Source organism: Carassius auratus, chromosome 9, assembly GCF_003368295.1.
Source record: "Carassius auratus strain Wakin chromosome 9, ASM336829v1, whole genome shotgun sequence".
NCBI lineage: Eukaryota > Metazoa > Chordata > Actinopteri > Cypriniformes > Cyprinidae > Carassius > Carassius auratus.
This window is the reverse complement of record NC_039251.1, coordinates 586,865-596,558: the sequence shown is the minus strand read 5'-3', so window position 1 is coordinate 596,558 and position 9,694 is coordinate 586,865. Positions and strand designations below refer to the sequence as shown.

Genomic DNA, 9,694 nt, shown 5'->3' with positions numbered 1-9,694 from the left:
CACTCCAAAGAGAAAGTAAAATCTGAAACTGCATCATATGACGCCTTTAAGTTAACTTTTTACAGGTAAAGTCCTCCTGGAGTAACCTGAGGTTTAGTGTCTTGGTCAGGGTGGTATGTCTCTTTGCTTGCTTTTTAGGGGACTGAATCTTCAGTCATACAAAACAGCTACTACAACATACCACACCACCCAATGAATACTGTCACTGATAACTATAGAGGCTATAATTCTTAGACAAATTAAACCCAAACAAAGTCTTAAAATTTCACAAATTTGGCCTTGAAATGTTTACATTTGTAAAATAATAAAATCTTCTGAAAATATTGACCTGAAAATTATAAGCACAATAATGATACATCATGGACTGGGACTCTCTGTTGATCTTTCTCATCATACTTGAATATTTACTCTCCTTTTGTGTACTGACAATCCAGGGAGAATCACCAGGAAGACATTTCTTCATTATTTATTCCACTCCTTTCATGAACTCCAAGAACTCAATAGAAGGATAGTGGAAATACATGAAAAAGGGACACATCGGGATTCATTTGGAAGGTTTTTATTTTTTATTTTTTTTTACTTCCATTTAACTTGAATGCAACATAATGCTTGCTTACAATCATAATCAATTTTTCCATCATTGTTTTTGTCTCCGTCCCTCATCAGTTCCTCAATGTCATCTTCAGTGATGGTTTCACCTGTAGCTTCCAGCATCAGCTTCAATTATTCAAAATCAATGTAACCATCTTAATTCCTATCCAGGTATATTCAAAAACCATCAGAAACCCCTAGACCCACCATAGGTCAGTTCTCTTAGTTCAGCTTAAGAATAAACATACGGAAGAGTTCTGCCAGTTCTTCTTCAGACTTTCCTTTGCTATCATCTTTCATGCATCTCACCATCATGACCAAAAACTCCTCAAAATCCACAGTACAACTGCCTGCATAAGTACACCAACATTAACTTATTTTAATGACAGTACCTCCACTAACATTTAGTTTTTAGACATTTTAATTCTGCACTTTGAGTTTTTTTTTCTTTTTTTTTTCTGTGGGATGTTCCTTTTGTTTTTCAGTTATTACTATATATTATTCAGTAAAATATGAAGATTATTATCAATGGTAAACGAGTCTGTAAAAAATGTAACTTACTACTTGGTAGTTCATTACAAGTTAGGGTTCTGGAACGTTACTAATTTTAGGATGTTCTGGACTTTACCATCCTCATCCACCTCATCAATCATCTCTTGGAGTTCTTCTGTTGTGGGGTTCTGCCCCAGCATCCTCAACACTTTGCCAAGCTCCTTAGTGCTAATACAGCCATCCTCAGCATTCTAAACGAAAAAATCAAATGCTGCACGGAACTCTAAAAACACGAACACAGATCTTTAGCTGTTAGTTGTGTACAGTTCAGTACAGTTTCTATCTCATGAACAACTTAATAATATTCTTATTGTGGGTCAATTGAGTAAACCATTATTGCACAAAGTCTATTGTTTTTATTTTTATTAGTTGGGTGTTAAAATCCGCCAGTTTCTTTTCATTGGTAATGCTGCAGTGTTACTAATGTTTCAAATTTATTAACATACAGTACTGTGAAAAAACTATTTTATCATTCCATTGTATGTAAAATAATCTATGAATGGAGATGGCTTTGAACAACTGACAGAACAATCGTTCCAGGCTGGGCCATCCCACCAAATTCACTTTAAAAGCAAAGCGTGAAATACTACAGGAAGTCCGAAAGAAGTCCAGGGTGTCATATAGTGTAATATGTACAGGCAGCTCTTCACAACAAATGTTATTTAATTAAACATTAGAAAGAGGCTGCACACACACAAAAAAAGACACTGTCCAATACCAAAATTAACTTCTAATTTAATGTATTATGGACAGGTGAGTCAATGTAGAACAGCACATTTGGTAAAAAACACTCTGCTTAAAAAAAAAAAAGAAAAAAAAAAAAAAGAAAAAAAAAAGAACCAACTCTTACCAACTGTGAATCATTACCAGAGTATTATAATTATCTGTGGGTATTTTGCCTTTGAGACTGGCAAACGTGCTATCATAATATAAACTATGAATTCTACATTACATCGAAGAGTGCTTGAGGATGACATGAGGCCATCTGTTAAAAAGTTAAGTGGTAAGCAAGTGGACCTTTCAACAAAATGACCCAAATAATGCAAAACCACAAACGAATGACTTGGAATGGTCAATGTAAAATCCAGGGGCCTCATTAATAAAGCGTGTGTATGCACAGATTTTATCCTATGCTGGGTACACACAAAAAGATTTTATAAGATCTTCAAAATGTGATAGACCACAAACATGAGGATAATAAATTCTAGATTTAACCCGTTTGAATTTTAAACATTTTAAATTGAGCACAACTGTATATTAGCTTATAGACATGTATTTTAAAACAGCAATTTTTTTGTTCTGAAATATCCGACTGCAAATATCCAGTTTTTAAAAATACAGCTTCAAGTTTTCAAGATGAAGAGGAAATTCGGAATATCAAATTCAGTATTTAAAAATTCTGTAGTAAATTCTGTAGAAAGCAGTTTTCTGGCATGAGCATGCAGTTTAAGATTTACCTGATCAGGAATAGCCCAGAGGTAGAAATCTGAGGTGATTAAAACCCTCCTGGGGAAACACGTGCTCTAAGGTTATACCGTGGACTATACATATACGAGTACCGCTTAGGTCTCAATATGGAACCCAGCCTTCCATGGTTTTCTCGGATTCATCTTGAAGGCCTGGTGCCGGACATTCCGCCACTGCCTAGGGTGATGGAGTATCTCAACAGGGTCTACAGTACGGACACTCTGGAGCAGTTTTGCCAAACCGACCCTAGCCAGCGCCTCTCTGTGCCACTACCCATTTGAGGTGAAAACAGAGGAGGATACCGGCTCCACACGAAGGCTATAGAACCTAGCGAGCGCCCAGCCCACAGCTCTACAAATATCTGTCAGTGAGGCGCCACGAGCCAGCGCCCAGGAGGATGCAACACTTCTAGTTGAGTGAGCTCGCAACCTGAACGGGCAGGGCACACCCTGTGCCTGATAAGCCAGGGTTATGGCATCCACAATCCAGTGGGCCATCCTCTGCTTAGAGACAGCATTCCCATTCTGCGAGCCTCCGTAACAGACAAAGAGCTGGTCTGAGGTCCTGAAGCTTTGTGTCTGGTCTACGTAGCATCTCAATGCTCGGACGGGAAAGACCAAAGCCATGGCTGGGTCTGCCTCCTCCAGGGGCAGAGCTTGCCGGTTCACCACTTGGTCTTTGAAGGGTGTAGTGGAAACGCTGGGCACGTAGCCGGGCCTCAGGATTACCTGGGAGTCAGCCGGCCCAAACTCTAGGCATGAATTATCAACTGAAAAGGGCTATTAGGGAGACAGTCTTAGCTCCAGCCCTTGCTGAAGAAAGGAAAGCACGACCGCAATCGGGCATCTTCGAGGGTCTTGTTGGCGAGAAGAACACTACTTGATGAACAGGTTCCACTTCAAGGCGTAAGCGTGTCTTGTAGGTTTCACCGCGGCAGCGGTCGCGGCAACCCTCGTGTGAACCCTCCTCGTGTGAAGACCGACGAGTGTAAAGACAATCGACTCTACCTGCGCGACTCCACCGAGCAAGGACACCGACAGGGCACCTGAGTATTGCTTTTCTCTCTTTTTTTTTTGCACTCTTTGTATAGTTTGCTCTCAAATATATCTTACACTTGTAGTCACTATGTGCTTTCAGATCTCTACTATCACTACTAACACTCGGAGAGCATGCTATGTACGTTGCAGGAAGGCCTGTCTGACAAACCTACGCCATGTCCCTCTGACCTCTACTACTATGCTCTCTATTCCAGTTGGTCTCTGGAACTGCCATTCTGCAGTTAACAAAGCAGATTTCATTTCCTCTATTGCTACCCATTCCGGTCTCAACCTCATGGCACTGACAGAGACTTGGATCAAACCTGAAGATACTGCCACCCCTGCAGCCCTCTCTACTAATTTCACTTGTTCCCACACTCCTCGTACCACTGGGAGGGGTGGAGGTACGGGTCTCCTTATATCCAAAGAATGGAAATTTGAACTTCAGCCATCACCTACAGGTACTGGTTCATTTGAATCACATGCCATTACTGTAACCCACCCTGTTAAAATCCACTTTGTGGTCATTTATCGTCCTCCAGGTCAACTGGGAAACTTCTTGGAGGAGTTGGATGTGCTGCTATCAAACTTTCCTGAAGATGGTACTCCTCTGGTACTGCTTGGCGACTTCAACATCCACTTACATAAACCCCAGGCTGCTGACTTCAAAACTCTGCTCACCTCATTTGATCTCAAGCTCATGTCCACTACAGCGACTCACAAATCGGGCAACCAACTTGACCTCATCTACACGCGTGGTTGCTCTGTGGACACCTCTTCAGTTGCTCCACTGCACACCTCAGACCACTTCCTCATTACTGCTAACCTAGCACTTACTCCTGAAGTGGCATACACTCCAACGCAGGTCACCTTTCGACGGAACCTACGCTCACTCTCTCCATCTCGCCTATCTGCTGTGGTTTCATCCTCTCTTCCACCATTCTCTCAGTTTTCTGCTCTGGACACGAACAGTGCTACGGACACTCTTTGCTCCACTTTAACATCTTGCTTGGACAACTTTTGCCCACTGTTGTCTAGACCAGCACGCACTGCCCCATCTGCCCCCTGGCTGTCCGAGGTTCTCCGTGAACATCGCTCTAAACTCAGGGCTGCAGAGAGGAAATGGCAGAAATCTAAAAACTCTACGGACCTCAGTGTGTATCAATCACTCCTCTCTTCCTTCTCTGCAAAGGTCTTAACAGCTAAAACATCCTACTACCACAACAAAATTAACAGCTGCTGTGACGCTCGGACACTATTCAAGACTTTCTCTTCTCTTCTTAATCCGCCGCCTCCACCTCCTCCATCGACTCTTACAGCGGACGACTTTGCAACTTTCTTCACAAATAAGACGAGATCCATCAGTGAACAATTCTCCACACCACAGACTGAGGAAAACTTCACAATGACTGATGCACACTCTTTATCCTCCTTCTCCCCACTCTCAGAGATGGACGTCTCCAAAATTCTCCTGTCCAATCATCCTACTACTTGTCCACTTGATCCTATCCCCACTCACCTCCTTCAAGCGATCTCTTCTTCAGTCATACCTTCACTTACTCACATTATCAACTCCTCTCTTCAATCTGGAACATTTCCCTTAGCATTCAAGCAGGCTCGGGTAAGCCCACTGCTCAAGAAACCATCTCTAAATCCAGCGCTTCTTGAAAACTACAGACCGGTATCCCTTCTTCCATTCATTGCAAAGACACTTGAGCGGGCTGTGTTCAACCAGCTTTCTATGTTCCTTGGACAGAACAACCTCCTGGACAGCAACCAATCTGGCTTCAAAAGTGGCCACTCAACTGAGACTGCTCTGCTCTCGGTTACTGAAGCCCTGCGACTAGCAAGAGCAGCTTCAAAATCCTCGGTACTCATCTTACTGGACCTGTCTGCTGCTTTTGACACTGTTAATCACCAGATTCTCCTGTCCACCCTCAGAAAGATGGGGATCTCTGGAACTGCTCTCCTGTGGGTTAAGTCCTACCTCTCTGACAGATCCTTCAGTGTGTCTTGGAGGGGTGATGTTTCAAAGTCACACCACCTTGCTACTGGGGTTCCTCAGGGCTCAGTACTTGGACCACTTCTCTTCTCCATCTACATGACATCTTTAGGATCTGTCATTCAGAAGCATGGCTTTTCTTATCACTGCTATGCTGATGACACCCAACTCTACTTCTCATTACAGCCTGATGACCCGACGGTAGCTGCTCGCATTTCAGCCTGTCTGAGTGACATTTCCTGCTGGATGAATGACCATCACCTTCAGCTTAACCTTACAAAAACTGAACTACTGGTGATTCCAGCTAACCCATTGATTCATCACAACTTCTCTATACAGCTGGGCTCGTCAACCATAACTCCTTCGAGGACAGCCAGAAACCTAGGAGTTGTGATGGATCATCAGTTAAGCTTCACTGACCACATTGCTACAACGACCCGGTCCTGCAGGTTTGCCTTATACAACATTAGGAAGATTAGACCCTTCCTGTCAGAGCAAGCAACCCAACTTCTTGTCCAAGCTCTTGTTCTCTCCAGACTGGACTATTGTAATGCTCTCCTGGCGGGCCTTCCTGCATGTACTGTCAAGCCTCTGCAAATGATCCAGAATGCAGCAGCGAGGGTTGTCTTCAATAAAAAAAGCTCATGTTACTCCCCTCCTCATCAGGTTACACTGGCTACCAGTAGCTGCTCGCATCAAATTCAAGGTACTGATGCTTGCCTACAAGACAACCACTGGCACGGCACCAACTTACCTAAACTCACTGGTTAAATCCTATGTGCCCTCCAGAAGCTTGCGCTCTGCAAGTGAACAACGCCTTGTGGTGCCATCCCAAAGAAATTCAAAATCACTCTCACGGACCTTTTCCTGGACTGTGCCCAGCTGGTGGAATGACCTCCCAATCTCAATTCGTACAGCGGAGTCTTTACTCACTTTCAAGAAACATCTAAAGACTCATCTTTTTCGCCTGCACTTAACCTACTAACACCAGTACTTTTCCTCTTCTTGTCTTTTTCATTTAATTAAAAAAAAAAAAAAAAAAAAAAAAAAAATTAAATACACCTGGCTATGCGTTCTATACTAGACTAACTGAGACTTGTCATGGCACTTGTATTCTGTTGTTGTTCTCTTGTTGACCTGACTGCTTCTATTGTTCTCATTTGTAAGTCGCTTTGGATAAAAGCGTCTGCTAAATGATTAAATGTAAATGTAAATGTAAATGTATGTGGTGCGTGTATGGTGCCCCGTCTCTGAGTCAGTAGATCCTTCCTCAGTGGAATCGCACTAGTCGCGAGGAGCACTAGTTCGGGGAACCAGGTCCGAGTGGGCCAATATGGCGCTACTAGCAAGACTTGGTCCTCATCCTCCCGGACTTTGCACAGTGTCTGCACAAGAAGGCTCACTGGGGGAAATGCATATTTGCATAGGCCCCACAACCAGCTGTGTGCCAGTGCGTCCGTGCCGAGAGTTCACTTGGCAGTGAGCGGTCTCTGGAGAAGCAAACAGGTCTGAGCTGAGATTGACATCTGGTCGGGGGGAGGCCAACTGGATACCGCTGGTATGCTCCTTGAAGAGGGCCCAGCGTATTCTGTGGGTTGCTCCACTGGATCGGAGGTGCAAGAGGAGTGGTGATTGCCAGAGGGTTGGTTCCCTGTGGGGTTTGCCACCACTGTAACCCTCAAACCGCCCTTGCTACTGCCGGAAGTGGTTCTCTTCTGTCGGCCGCCAGAACGAGTCCCAGATCGCGGCAGTGGGACTCCACCCCCTGAAGGTAGCGGAGCCTGGTTTGCAGCATTGGCTCCAAGATGGTCATGTCCCCACAGTGAGAACATTACTCATCCATGAAAACCACCTCAGCGTGCTTGATGCCTAGAGACGTGAGGCAGCGATTGTGACCATCACCCGGTGCCAAATAACGACCGCATCCAGAAACGCACGGGTGAAATGGCACGGTCGTCTTTAAAAAGATGCACCCATGGAGCTCTTTTAGAAGAAATTTTCTCTTAGGAAATGCTCTTTTAGTGCTGAGATGCACAGCGGAGATAGCCGCTTGCAACACGACAGGTGCAGCCTGAAGAGTGCAATCCACTCGATGCTGGAACGACGGCCACTGAAATGCGTCTCGCCAACAAAGAAAGCTTCCCAGAGCATGCTGAACTTGTAGTTCACCGTCAACAGTTGAGGTAATCAGAAAGATACTCTCGCTTGGCTTCGAAGCGAAAAGCTGGTATGCATTGCACCTGTTGCCTTCTTATACTCACGCTGTGATCAGCGGCAGCTGGATGCAATAATTGCATGCCAATGTGCATTGGCTCGTTTAGTTTACACTCGAAATAGATTGGTCTATCGAAGTGATATCCCATTTTGCGTCAGTCACCGACATGGCGTCGAGAGTGACCGACTGAAAGGGAACCGAATATTATGTGGCATGTAACAGTTCTAATTTTTTTTTTACTGCAATATTAAACATTTTAAATTTAACACAACCGAATATTAGTTTATAGATTTATTATAGATTTATAGATGTATTTTCAAACTGCAAATTTTTTGTTCTGAAATATTAGACTGCAAATATCCAGTTTTTAAAAATACAGCTTCAAGTTTTTAAGATGAAGAGGAAATTCGGAATATCAAATTCAATATTCTAAAATTCAATATGCAGAAATTCAGATCTTATTGAATGTGGGTTAGAGTTAATCCACAGGGTAATCTGTGAAATGTGTTTATGCAGTTTAAGGTTAAAAAAGCACATTATTTTCCACATACTGTACATTATTGTTTCTCCTTTATGCCCTGCCTTTCTGAAACACATAATTTTTTACAAAGCTTATCGGTCTGATAAAGCGAGGTGTGCTCTGATTGGCCAGCTATCCAGCAAGCTCTACTCTACACCAGTGGTTCTCAATTCCAGTCCTCGCGCCCCCCAGCTCTGCATATTTTGCATGTCTCTCTTTGTTAACACACCTGATTCAGATAATCAACGCGTTAGAAGTGAGCTCCGTGCATGAACTGTGTTCCAATTGACATGCTCCCTACTCCATGAGCAGAAGAAAACTGTTGAAGTTTACCTCACTTCGGAACATTCATTCATGGATTTGTTCTGCAAAATGTCTTCACACACTTACAAGTGTGACTTCATATACCTCTGTACATAAATACAGTTTAAATTCACACGTCAATGCACTTTGAATGGAACATATACATTCGCTTCAAACTGGACTCATAGTGGAATATCCTGTGACATCCACTTCACACGGAAAAAACGTCTGAAGCCATAAGAGAAACATACAAAATGTGCAGAGCATGGGGCCGCAAGGACTGGAATTGAGAACCACACTGCTCTACACTCACTTGTGTTTGAATCATCAGTGACAAATCCTTTACATATGTAAATGAGCTGGCATTTTAGTCTTCTCTCCCCGGATCAGGAAACAGTGCTCCTTAAAATGTGCTGCACACTAAATATTTGGGTTGAACTGTTCTGAATTATATTTGGGCAAAAAATCTAATTCAGAACTATGTTAAATGCCACATAATATTCGGTTTTGTTAAATGACACTTGTCAATAATTTTAATTTACACAATACCAATTCAATTAGTTTTACCATATAATAAGCTCCATAGTACTGCAGGTTTTTGGAAATGTAAGCTGTTAAAGTGGCTCGCTATTCTAAATGAAAGATTTTGGCAATGACTGGTGATCTTTTATATGTTAATGACAATCATTAGGTCATGAAACCATTCATGCAAGTTCAAGATAATCTACTATTCATAGATTTCACATCTGAAAGAGAGTGTGTGCATTTTCTGTGTACACTCAATCTCTGAATCACACGTGTTCATATCAAAGAGATGATAGTAAGATCAAATATATATAGCTAAGGCCCCAGCTCTCAAATCCAATTTAAATAGTTTGTGGGGACTTAAAGCGGGCCACTTCTCATTTTCGTTACTATTTTACATTGTTATAACTTTCTTTTTCACAGCCCTGTAGGTAACAAAAGGGTGTAGTCTTATATAATTTATAGAACATTAAAGAACATAT

At 42.7% G+C, this 9,694-nt stretch overlaps 1 pseudogene; it reads right to left on the bottom strand.

Moving 5' to 3' along the window:
* Positions 1–466: 466 nt before the first annotated feature.
* Positions 467–9,694, bottom strand: part of LOC113109268 (calmodulin-like protein 11) — a 38,659-nt pseudogene continuing 29,431 nt past the window's right edge.